At 46.3% G+C, this 12894-nt stretch overlaps 2 protein-coding genes across 5 annotated transcripts in view; one reads left to right on the top strand and one right to left on the bottom strand.

Annotated features, from left to right (window-relative positions):
• The window catches only part of DOCK1 (dedicator of cytokinesis 1), a 487728-nt gene that overhangs the window by 303810 nt on the left and 171024 nt on the right, over window positions 1-12894 (bottom strand). The gene's annotated exons all lie outside the window — the stretch shown is intronic.
• INSYN2A (inhibitory synaptic factor 2A) overlaps window positions 1-12894 on the top strand; it is a 61220-nt gene that overhangs the window by 44590 nt on the left and 3736 nt on the right. The gene's annotated exons all lie outside the window — the stretch shown is intronic.

The following is a 12894-nucleotide window of genomic DNA, read 5'->3' on the forward strand; positions in this document are numbered from 1 at the left end:
TGAACATGCATGTTTATAGCAGCACAATTCACAACTGCAAAATTGTGGAACCAACCCAAATGCCCATCAATCAATGAGTGGATAAAGAAACTGTGATATATATATATATATATATATGAATACTGTCTAATGTAACTGAAATAATTTAAATGAATTTAGCTCTAAATCCAGAACTCACTCCTGTAAAAAGTGATATTAAAAGTGACTGAGTAAGTCTCTGAAGGGCAGAAATCTGCCTTTTCAGGAATTACTCGAGTGGTCACTGTTTTGAACTGGCTCAACCACCACTCTACATGAATCCCAATACAACAGCCACTGGTCCACCTGCTAAAAGAACTGGGAGTGACCAAGCACTACAGGAATTTGCCAAGATTTAGGAAGACTCACTAGGTAGAGGCTGAGGCACTGTGATTGCTCTGATTATCTCGTATGAACAGGGAAAATGCATGACTACTCATTGAGAGTTTTACTGCAGATGCAATTTTACAGACGGGTGATTTTGGTGGTATCCTCAGAAACTGAACAGAGATGTGGCCCTTGATAGCCAGCAGACCCAACTGTCACCCCCTTATAAATGGGAGAAGCATCCTGGAAGAGGTAGTGTTTGAGGAAAAGTGGAATTTTAGATCTTTCTTTCCTGATTTGTAAAATCACTCCCTTTGGAGTGATCACAATGACAAAACATCCCTACAACAGCCAAACTTCTGCTGCAAACAGAAGTTACCCTGGAAGGCTTTTGGTCCCAGGACGTCTGCAGAGTAATATTTCGGCTGGATTCCCACTGCCTCCCAAAGCCTTTATTTCATTGAGTCCTGTCAATGAAACAAACTAGTGTGAAACTCAAGAAATGAACCAGTATTCAAATAAAGACTGCACTATGACTACCAAGTTGAACATAGAGAGCTCATCAAATGCTGCTTCCTAAATTCCCTATCATGTTATAACGGAAATAATTAAAGTTTAACAATTACTCTTAAGGCAGTTATTATGTTGGATAAGAGTTTTCTGAGGTCTACAGGAAGAGATGATAAAGGGAGTGAAAGCTCACTTCTGGTCCATTAATTGAAAAACCAATCAATGGGGAAATCATAAAAAAATGACATGTACCTAACTTAAACATGTTATTTTAATTTGAATCGCATGAATTGAAATCTTACATTTAAATGACTTCAAGTTAGGGCAGCCTTCAGAGGTGGGGCCCAGATGTTTTCTTTGAATGTGGGCACCCCCACTACAGTTCCAAGTTATCCGCCATGAGTCACACCAATTTTCCTGTCTTTAAAGTGGAGCAAAGTAAGGTGGCAGAATCTGAGATCAGAATCCTTCTGAATCCATACTTGGCCTGTCCCTACCTTTTTCATTGAATATTTTGTGGTAGCCCACTCTTTCCAAAGCATTGAACTCACAGCAATGACTATCTTCTCATGCCTTATTGGTTTGCATGACATTCAATAATCACATCATTTCAATAGTGGGTACTAATTGTATAAACAGGTCCAGGAACAAATCTAGCATCCTCTCGGTAAGCATGAAACTTGAGAAGTAAGAACAGAGAGTCACAGGACAAAGACTGAGCAGTCAGTCGCGTAAGGGTGCCAACATCATGGGTGCACCACTTACAGCATGAAAGGCCAGGGCCATGTGGTTAATCTACTATGTCAGCTAAGAGGGCTTATGTAATCCTATCTGACTACCAAACACTGGTATACTAGGAGGAACAGATACTTGGACTGGCTCTGGGAAGCCTCAGGTCTGTCTGATTCTGCCGCGGTGGCTGAGAGTTGCTGATACACAGGGACAGGTAACTTCCCTCAGGGTCCCACTGAGCAAAGAGAAAGGGGAGGGTAAGCAATGGGGATTGAGCTGGATGACTTCGCAGCTTGCAGTCAGTCCTGTGAGTCAACCCCCAAATGTCAGAAGCTTAAGAATAGAAGTTTCTTTGGTAGAAAACTGTTCAAAACCCAGTGAGTCCTTGAGCAGGAAGAATCACCGATTCAGGTGACCCAGTAGCAGTGCACATGGGGGGCCACAGCATCGCGGAAGTATAGACTCACAGTGAGCCAGAGGGCGTCTCCAAATTTCAAAGGCTTTACAAATCTAAGTCCATGTCTTGTTCTCACATGAAAACTTACAGGCAAGTCCTCCTTGAATTCCTGCATACAAATCTGTAGAGATACAATCCCAGCAGCAGGGGAAAGTGTAGCTCAGGTCACAGTCCCTGCAGTCGGATCAAAGCCTGGCTCTTAGTTGCAAGGGCTTCAGTCCGGGAGCTCAGGAACTTTGCTGTCAGTCCCTACACCACCAATACAACCCACTTCTCCATGTGCACCATGGGATGCCTGGAACACCCTGGGATTGGGTAGCTTAAAGGAATTTCAAAATAAATCTTAAAATGTCACATGACTGTGGTTGTCCCAGAGGCTTGAGAACAGGTGGGGCCATCACAGCTGCCAGTGTTCACACACTGTAATTTGTCATACCCTGCTTTCTGGAAGGCCAAAAGCCCTGGAGGGCAATGAATTTGACCCTGCCTGTCTTGCATTTAAACACTGCTTTTCACTCGAAATCCAATTACCCTTTCCAAGCAGCATAGCTGTCCACCGTGTTTCCAGTAATGCCTGGCCCAGGGAGATGAAGAGGATACTGTGTTCAAGACCTGGCTGCCTGGGGCTTTAGCAGCACAGCCTTGTAATAAATGTGTACCTTTGCCATGGGAGGTGGTACATATTTCTCTATGAAAAATCATTCTGTCCTGGAAATACAGAGGACTAGGAAAAAGCATCAAAGGGACAAAAGGTCTTGATGCAATTTCAGGGAGGAAAAAAACCACCAGTACAACAAGTGAAAGGTGAGAACCATCAGCCCGTGAAGGCCTGCCGTGTACTTGCAAGGTTAGGGCTGAGCTTCTGCCCTCTCTCTTGGGTGGGGTGTCTGTTCAGTCTCCGGGTCCTCTGGGGTCGCACTAAGGCATCATCAGGGTCCCTTCCAGATCTGAAATCCCAGGAACTGCTTCTTACAATTATGCAAGGGATGGAACTATGGGCTTCCAGAGACAGTGCACAGAAGGGTGCAAGTGTGGAGAGTCACAAGGCATTTCTCAGCGGGAAAACACCTCTCCCTTATTGGCAAATCTACTGACTCAGAGCTGAGTAACCCTTCTTCGGCAGAGGATTGATGGGCTTCCTCCTAGACCACTGAAACTCCAAGTACCACAAGTGATATTTTTGACAAATTTTGAGATGGTTGACACAGCTACATTGTTTTCTAAGATGACAGACATCCCTTCGGTTGTGATCTAGACCAACTGTGCCACTCTAATTAAAACCATCTCAGCATGAAAGATGATTAAAAGAGATTCCAGTTTCCGTTTTCTTTAGTAAAACTTTTCTGGCTTATCTTCCATATTTCTTGTCACAATATGCTGTAATTATTTCAGAAAATGTTTTATGGATAAATTACTAATATAATCTTTGCTCATAAGCAGTTGAAATTTCTTCTCTCCAGCCCTATTTTGGTAATTCTTTTGTCAGACTAATCTGATGAGTCACACCACTGATGATTCACCTTTTGTTCAGATGTGGTTTCAGAAAGGAACAATGAAACATATCATTGCAAACCAGCCATTCTCTCCTTTGCTGAAATGGTTAATTTGTAAAATAGTACTGCAACAAAATGGCCTGAATTCTAATTTGTACATTTTCATGAAAATAACATGGACCAACTGCAATCCAAAGGCTTTTGGAGATGCAAGCAATATTTAAAAGATAACAGGAATTCTGACTCAGATTCATTAAACAGCATCTTTCCCAGAATTTAGAATCTTGTTGTAAAATGGTAGAATTCCTACCATTAGTTCCAAGCCCTGAGTGACCACATCCTCCTGGAGCACGCTGTGCCTGCTTCATTTCTGGATCATCACAGCCACCACACAAAGTGGCCTCGAGTGACACTAATAATTCTGCAGTGGATCAATGAGTGGGCTTGGAACCTGACTGGTTGGGAATGCCATAAGACTCCATGCCACTTGTCTGACACACAGAGGAGGAGCTTGTGAAATGCCTTGCTGTGTACGCCATGCTTTCACCATTTGATATGATGGTCAAGGACAGGTGGAATTTTTTTTTTTTTTTTTTTTTTTTGAGACAGGATCTCACTCTGTTGCCCAGGCCGGAGTGCAGTGGTGCAATCTCGGCTCACTGCAACCTCCGCCTCCTGGGTTGAAGCAATTCTTCTGCCTCAGCCTCCAGAGTAGCTGGGACTACGTGCGTGCACCACCATGCCTGGCTAATTTTTGTATTTTTAGTAGAGATGGGGTTTCATCATATTGGCCAGGCTGTTCTCAAACTCCTGACCTCGTGATCCACCCGCCTCAACTTCCCGAAGTGCTGGGATTACAGGCATGAGCCACCATGCCCAGCCAAGGACAGGTGGAATTTTAAACAACCACTTTGATAAAAATGTCTTAGCCCTTTCCATTTGGGGTCCCAATGGGCATTAATTGAACAGGCGTTTTTCAAGGGACCTCCTAAGGACAAGCTCTGCACCAGGCGCTGGGAGACTGGGAGGAGTGTGAAGCTGCTGCAGACAACTCCATGCATGCCCCTTGCCCTGGGACCCTGGGCTGAGGGTCAGGACAGAGCTGTGGTGAGAGGGAGCCCTCTGTACTGAAGGTGGGAACCACAGGTGCAGGACGTAAAAGGCAGGTGAGGAGGAGGTTAAGGAAGCCAGGGTGCCTGACCTGGCAAAGCAGACTCCAAAGAAAAGACAATTGTGGAGGGAGGCCAGGTTAGGGAGGATTTGGATGGCCTCTCTAGAGCCCTCCAGGCTAGAGAGTTGGGAACAACTGGCAGGAACTAGGAGGAGAAACAGCCAGCGCATCCCCAAGGATGGACGGGAAACCTCACGACCCGTGAACACTCCCCGTTGGAGCAGCTGGAGAACATCCCAGTCCAACACAATTTTTGACGGCTTCTCAAGTAGGAAGCTCCAAAAGAGGGCAAGTGCCTCCCCCAAATGACTGGAAGATTTCAGGAAAGATGAGGAAAATATCTAGTATTATGAGATTAAATGAAGAATTCACAAAAGTCATGGGTTGCATTTTCTCACATCATCCTTGGTAATTTATTGCAACACCAATAAGACCACAAAACAGAGGGTGCAAAGAGTTCTAGATAAAATCACACACACCGGTCCTTCACTGATTCTGAGTGTATTGCAAAAAGAAAGCTGGTCAGGGTAGTGCACGATCAAGACAGCCGGCAGAACCAGGCGCCTCCTGACTAATGGAGTCCTATTGTTAAGAGTGGTAATTGCATTTGTATGCAGAATCCGTGCCAATTCCAGCCTGTCCGGAGCCCACTTGGAGTGGAGTCTCTGCAGCCTTTGTCATTCAGCGATTATCTCTTTATGGAAGTGCCCTTTCCAGCCTTGCTTCAGTGACCACCACTTGTGCATATTAAGTTCTTTAGCAGCATGAACTGAGGTGGGGGAAGTTTGCCTTTTGCCTAATGTTTAGCGCTCCGTTTCTAGTATTTACCGTGAGTGACAGGGTGGGAAGATGACGAAAGGAATCCCTGAGTAACACCTTACACAATGTTAGTCTGGGTCAGGAAATATTTTTGTTTAATGAAGTCAGGAAAAAAGAATGATTTTGACAGACCTCAAAATTCTTCTTGAAAATTCCCAAAGCTAATAATCCAAGTTTTTTCTTTTCTATTTGAAATCTAAAAATATATTATTTATATCCCTCACATATGTATGGATTTAGGTTTAGTCATTTTTACTAATGTTTAGTAACACCTTAATTCTCTTATTTAGGTGCTATAAAACTCGTTACAGCCATAAAACTGAAAACTGATTAGCCACCTCAACATATTATTTGTGGAACAATTCGTTAAAATTTATTAGCAGAGAAAGGCTAATTATACTGATAGTCGCAGCCTTTGGTTATACCCCAGGGTCAAAGTTAAGGAGGCATTTACCAATGTCCAAAATAGCATGAGGGGGCTACGCTGTCAGTTTCATGGGAAGATAAAGATAATTCCGTTTTAGAGGAGTATGGAGATTTTTCTGGGGGTCAATACGGGATGCAGTCCTGGTCACTATGTCCCAGGCTAGGTCATAGGAAATTCCATGGGGAATAGAGTGACTAGGGAATTCAGTGGTGCGGGACCTTCCTCAGAGAGGCGTCTTGAAAGAACCTGTTTGAGAAGGGACCTCCTGGAGGAATGCGCAGGCTGACGTTTAGACCAGTCACTGGTGACACCAGACGACACACACAAGCAGCTAATGGTTTCCGTGTGTGATGAGAACTATCACTGCTGCATTTAGTGGAGATGATGCTCTCAGCGGGTATCAGGATGGAATGGGAGGCCCTGACCACATCTAAGAACGAGGGTTCCAGGCTGGTGGCCCAGGGAGGCAGGGTGGCTTTGTAGCCTTCCCTCCAACACTGGGAGCCTGGGACATCACCCGTCTCTCTAGACAGACACACTCCCATCTTCGAAAGGAGATGGGCAGGCGAGGTGATGGTCCTGGTCATGGGAGCCCACTCAGGGTTGGGTTGGCCATGAGGGACTCACAGCAACCAGCTTGGAACAGGAGGACAACAGCCCTGCCTTTTCAAGGCAGTTATAACACAGTTTCTGACCAAAGTCGGAAAACTGGCTGCTCTTCGCTGAGGTCAGGAACAGCAGTGTACTCCAGGCTACGTCTAAGAAAGGACTGACCCCTCCGATTATCACGACCCATCTTCCTGGCTTCCTAGGGGGATGGCATAAGATATGCTTCCTAGACACGTGGCAGTGCCGTTAGTCATGGAGTGACTTTCCTCATGGAGAACTTACGATGGGCAGAGGCTTTCCAAATGACTTGGGTCTGCCTCTGCTCCTCAGTGACACTATTTATGGGATGCCAGGTTCTCTAACCCCTGTGCATCTGACCTGCCCTCAGACCCAGGCACCTAGATGAGGCTTAGACCCCAGAGCCGCAGGTGCACTGCAGAGCGCGCCGCAGGTAGGACAGGCGCCTAGGATGAGCGTCAGTCAAGCAAGGTCTCCAGTATGGTCAGGGAAAACATCCAAGATGCATTCAGAAAGCTCAGCTCATCGTCTAATTATAACTTTGGATCCTTTGTAGTAAAATATATAGCTAGGGTATCTGGCTAATGCTCTTTTGAAAAAACTATAATCGTAATTGCTTGTTCACAGCATACCAGGACAAGGGGACAGATCTTATAGTTTGAGTGTCAATGTCATGGATGAGCCATTTATTCTGATATTTTAAGCCCTACAGTGATACCGTAAACATTGATTAAGGCACCAACTACGTAAAATAGTGGTAAAGGAAGGATACGAAGTTACAGGGAATCATTTCTATGTTTGAAGTGTTGAAAAGCTAGTAACTACAAATCACTGATATTTTAAACTATTAGGATGAGATCCATGCATAATATATATAATATAGGTACATAATATAGGAATAGTATATAACAAAGTATATAGACAGAATAAATAGAATTATACAAATGTATATATTTTAAATGAAAACAGAAAATAGGGCAGCAGCACTTTGCTGAGATTAGAAGTGAAAGGATTTGGTTCAGTTCATCAGTTTATTGCAATTCAACAAACAAATAGAGCAGGTTCGGAGCCGGCACTGTGTTAAATACACTGCAGACGAAAGACGAATTTAAACATGGTCCATCCCTCTGAGTTCACAGACCTGGGGAAAACAGCTGTGATCCCACAGCAGACAGGCTCTTGTAGAAACCTAGAGACAATGCTGCCAGAGCAGTAACATCCCAGCGGTGTGTGGATGAGGCAGGAAGGAGGGTGGACTTCGTTATTCTAGAAAATCCACAGAAAGAAGGGGTGATGTGTCACCTAGGTTTTCAAGGATAAGCAGGGATTTGAGAAGGAGTTTGCCAGTCTTCCTAAGGTGACTCTGGTAACTGGAGTGGGAGAGAGTACAGACTGAGGGAGACTAAGCTGTTCCAATGGCCAAGGAGAAAACTGCTGGAGTTCTGGACTAGAGCAGTGGAAGGTGGGTGGAAAGGAAGGACAACGGGTGTTTTGAGGGTAAATCCACTCGACCCAGGGATGCAGAGGCAGGAGGAGCAAGTCGAGCTAGATTCCAGGGTCTGCAGTCGTCCGGGGCGGTGAATGGGGGCTGCAGGCTGAGTCTGGAAGGACAGAGATGCAGGCGGGGGGAAAGATCTGGTTCTGGACATGCTGGCTTTCCAGTGGCCCTTAGATACGCACACGGAGATGTGTTCAGAAGAGAACAACAAATACTTGGGGTCCTGGTTCTTACATAGCCTGCAGAGGTGGCCAGGGTCACATCCATAAACCAAGGCCCAGAAAGGACTTGCCCAAATTCACCTCTCATGCAAGGGGGAGAGCGAAGCCTGGGATTGGGACCCCAACTTTCAGCTTCCTCTGGACAATGCTGGTGTTGCCCATGGCGCTCACATAAAACTGGCCAGTTGGCACTGATGTCAGCTGACATAAATTGTTGTGCTTTGGGGACGTGGCTGGTCCTATCCAAAGCTACACAATAAAAGCCAGCCCATATCCTGGTGCGCCTGCCCTCCTGGGCCTCGGCCTTGTTCCAGGAGACCCCTGTGTGAAGTGGGAACACATCGCAGCCATCACTTACAGCCAAGCACACTCAGGTCCCCAAGGTGAGGTGATTTAGCCACAGAGGCAGAGCGTGAGTCAGCGCAGAGCCACAGTGAGTACTGGGGAGCCTCCGAGATCTAATTCAAAGAGAATGAAAGGCAGAGGCCTCTGACCTGCTGGCCACTGAGCCACACGCCCCTGTCAAGGCTGGAGACCCCAAAGACTAAGGGCTTTCTTCCCTTCCAGAAAACAAGCAAGCTCCAGGGCTCCAGACTGTCCTGCTTTTAACTCTTAACTGATACACACAGGCGACTGGAGAAGGCAACTTTAAAAACGTGTTCCTCTTAAATGATCTTGAGGATTCGGTGACAGCTTGCTAAAGAAACTGTGGCAGGGCCTGAGTATTTATAGGAGCATGAGACAAACAGAGAATAAGCTGGAGAGGCAAGAAGGATGCCGCTCTGCAAAATCGCATGCGGCAGCGGGGAGGAGTGTTACTACAAAGCCTAGCACAGTCTCTGGGAAGAAAAGCAGCTTGGGTGCAGGCTGGAGAGCAGCCCGAGATGTAGGGCACATTCTTCTTTCTTTGGAAATGTACAGAATAATCATGTTGTAAGAAAGTTCCCACACTTAAAACTTTCATTTTGAAAAGGGAAAGACAACCAAGAAATTAAATCTCTCAGTTGCTTTAATCATGCATCACAGGGCATTGCCAAGAGCACAGCGAGGGCGACACAGCCCCAGGGCACAGAGTGTTTGGGTGGATGATTCCCTTATCTGGAGGGAGAATGCAGGTGCAGGCGGGAGAGGGCTACAAAGGTAAATCCCGACCGTCCCCAGGGATTCGTGTCTTGTCAACATCCCCAGCCGTCCAGGGATCTTCCCTTCTCACCCAGCAAACTCTGCAGCCTGTGTTTGAGGTGTTTGTAGGACAGAACACCCCGCACAGGTAAGGCTGACCTGGCTCCAGCTGCTTCAGACTCGTGCTTTGAATCTCAAGAATCAGGACTTTTTCCAGGTTGCTGCTCCTCCCCAGGAGTCAGAATTCCTCATGACAGGGACACTCCCCTGCCCATGCATTACCGACACCAGATCCTTCCAGCAGGAGGCAGCAGCACCACCCTAGGCTTCCTGCCTCCTGAGCTGCTGGAGAGAGGCCTGGGAGGTTGCAGGGGGGCTGTGCAAAGCCACAGCCAGAGTCCTGAGAAACCACAACAAGGTTTGGAGCCCCGGCTTCCCATGTGCCTGTGTGGCTGTAGAATGAGCCCCTGCACTGGAGCCGCCCTGGGAAAGCAGGTCCATACAGCACGTCTGGAGGCCTGGGACCATGATGGTGCTCAGAACAAACGTCGCCCAGAAAACATAGGGCTAGACCTCCACCTTCTATCCACAGGAAAGTGAAAAGGGGATAAAGTAACACTCAGGCTCCCCCTTAGCACAGCGACAGTGGCAGCTGGTTACTCACAAGCAGACCCTGCTGGCCCCACTCATCCTATCCAAGATCTTACTGTAGAATCCTAGAAGAGCCAGGCTCCAAAAAGATCCCGGAGTGTGTCTTGCAGAAAATGTTTCAGGATCTTCGATAAGTTCTGATAGAATGGAACCAGGCCACAGACTCCATCTGGAGTGGTTCTGACGCTGCCTCCAGGCAGAGCTCTATTTGTTTGTGGCAAGGCAGGGGTCTCATTGTGGGAGGACGCAACATAATTTTTGGCCAAAATAAAGCAGACCTGGGCAACTGGGACTAAAAGTGAGGTAGAATTTGCCTCTTTTGTTTTTTTTGTTTTTTTTCCTTCAAGACAGAGTCTCACTTTGTTGCCCAGGGTGGAGTGCAGTGGCACGATCTCAGCTCACTGCAACCTCCGCCTCCCCGAGTAGCTGGGATTACAGACATGCACCATTACATCCAGCTAAATTTTGTATTTTTAGTACAGATGGGGTTTCACTATGTTGGTCAGGCTGGTCTCGAACTCCTGATCTCAAGTGACCCGCCCCCTTCGCCCTCCCAAAGCGCCAGGATTACAGGCGTGAGCCACCGTGCCTGGCCAGAATTTGCCTTTTCAAGACTCTGTTCTCATTCATTAATTCTAGCAATATTAGGCAACTGCCAGGACCCAGCCCCTGCTGCAGTTGCTGGGAACAGAAAGAGGATGACGGCATGGCATCCCCTGGTTATGATGCCTGCATTCGAGAAGAATGCATTTAGGAAGATGAAGGCAAGTAATATGGGAACGAATAATTATTTGTGGTTAGTGCAGAAACAAATAAGGAAGGATGGATTGGGCCACCTTTCGGAAGGTGGTCAGACAACAAGGAGGTTATGTGGACCTGAGAAACAGTGGACCAAGGAGTGCCAGCCATGCCATGAGCCCAGAAAGGTGTTTCAGGCGGGGAGAAAGTGATAACCATGAAGCAGGCAGCAGCGGAAAAAGATGTGGCCCCCAGTAGGGCAACCAACCCTCCTACCACTGGTCTGCCAGGCAGCAGGAAGGGAAAACTGAAGCAAGAGTCACGGCCCCTCCATCAGGCAGGCCCCCAAGCACTATCTGGACAAGCTGCTGGCTCAAATACAGAGGGAGGTCTATGTGCAGGGCAGTCCCAGTGCCCTGGAACATCTAGCAGCAGCTTTTCTCCAAGGCCACTACTCTGACCAGAAGAGCAGGTGTTGCTGCCTTTTGATCCATTTAGCTATTAAGACTAAAAGGACCTTTGTTTGATGTCAGCCAGTTGCCCAGACTGTTAACCTTCTGATGCTGTCCCCTCCAGTCAGGTTTCTGCTTCAGACTCAACCCAGAGACTCGGTGTGTCAAACTCAACCTAGAGACCTGGTGTGGTTCCCCAAGAAAAGTCCTTGAGCAGGAAGCAGTGTCCAGAACAATGCACATTATTCCTTCACACCTCTGCACACGTTGCCTGGCTGGTACACCGGCATCATCCCACACGCAAATCCACTGCAACTCACATGTGACAGATGGGGAGATGGGCTGGGGGGCGGACCTCAGGGTCAACTCGCTGGCCACCACTGCGGGCGTTTCCAAGTGGGCACTCACAGACTCACTAGTGCCCTCTACCAAGGAACCTGCCTCTGGTTGCAGATTCCCAGGGCAGCGTAATGGGGAGTGCAAACAGGAATCAACTCGACAGATAATCAAGTCATTCTGTTAACAAGAACTCAGATTAGATTATTCTGTGATTACATGGTTCCTTGGTGTGATAAATTGGTTAATAACAGGATTCCCAATGTAGTTGCTTAATGGGAATTCAATAATTACAGGTAGCCAGAATTGTACTGTTAGCCTAGGAGATGCTAGCACCTTCTCTCGTTTTAATAACCCAAAACCAATCTGGGGCTGTTGAAAGGGTTACGATCTGGAGAACACAGCTTCGATATTACCGAAGCACCGTGGTAAAATTACGCTCCTGTACCTAACATACCATATATTCACAGGTTCGATTGACAGGCTCCTGTTTTCCTTGTTAAATGTCCAAGTTGAAGAGATCTCCAATAGATATCTTTATTACTTAGCTCTTGTTTCCATTATAAGATTAGTGATCAACAGATAATAATGGTACAATAATATTTAAATTGCATCTTATACTTTAGGAGGCTCATCCATGGGCATTCTTTGGTGGGGAGAGACTGTTACCACAGTTCAGCAATTACGATAGCCAGGGAAGGAACTATTATCTCTCCTTGAAGTGAAAGAATTGAAGCTTAACGAGCCCCCGACTCCCAAACCAGCATCAGGTGGAAGAGGCAGGGCAGAAATCCCATGTCCTTCTAATGCACCACATCACAGAACTGAGGCCCGAATTTCATTAATGCAGTATAGCCTTAGATTACACTTTCCACAATTGTCCTTAAGAGGGACTACGCCTCCATCATCACATCACTGGATTAGCAAGACTTCAATTCATGAGATTTTATTCTACTGCCTATAAATTAGAGCATAACTCAAATAGGCTCTTTGAAAAAAGGGAAAAGGATAACTTGTTTTGGGAGCAGGAGGTTACTAGCGAAAAACTTCTCTGACAATTTTTTTTTTAAATTTTTTGAGTAATATTAGAGTCTTTGACAATGAGAAAAATGGAACAGTGGATTTAAAACGTGAAATGGCCCATTAGATGGGTCTTGAACTTGTTTTAAAACTCCAGATAATATAGCTTGGCTGTTTTTGTCTTTCCCAAATGTCAAAATTTGTCTAGGATTAATGGTTCTCTAAATCAATAGGATTTCATGTTTATAAATGGTTTATGGTTCCACTGGTTATAA

This window comes from Rhinopithecus bieti, unplaced genomic scaffold (genome assembly GCF_001698545.2).
Source record: "Rhinopithecus bieti isolate Rb0 unplaced genomic scaffold, ASM169854v2 scaffold_42745, whole genome shotgun sequence".
Lineage (NCBI taxonomy): Eukaryota > Metazoa > Chordata > Mammalia > Primates > Cercopithecidae > Rhinopithecus > Rhinopithecus bieti.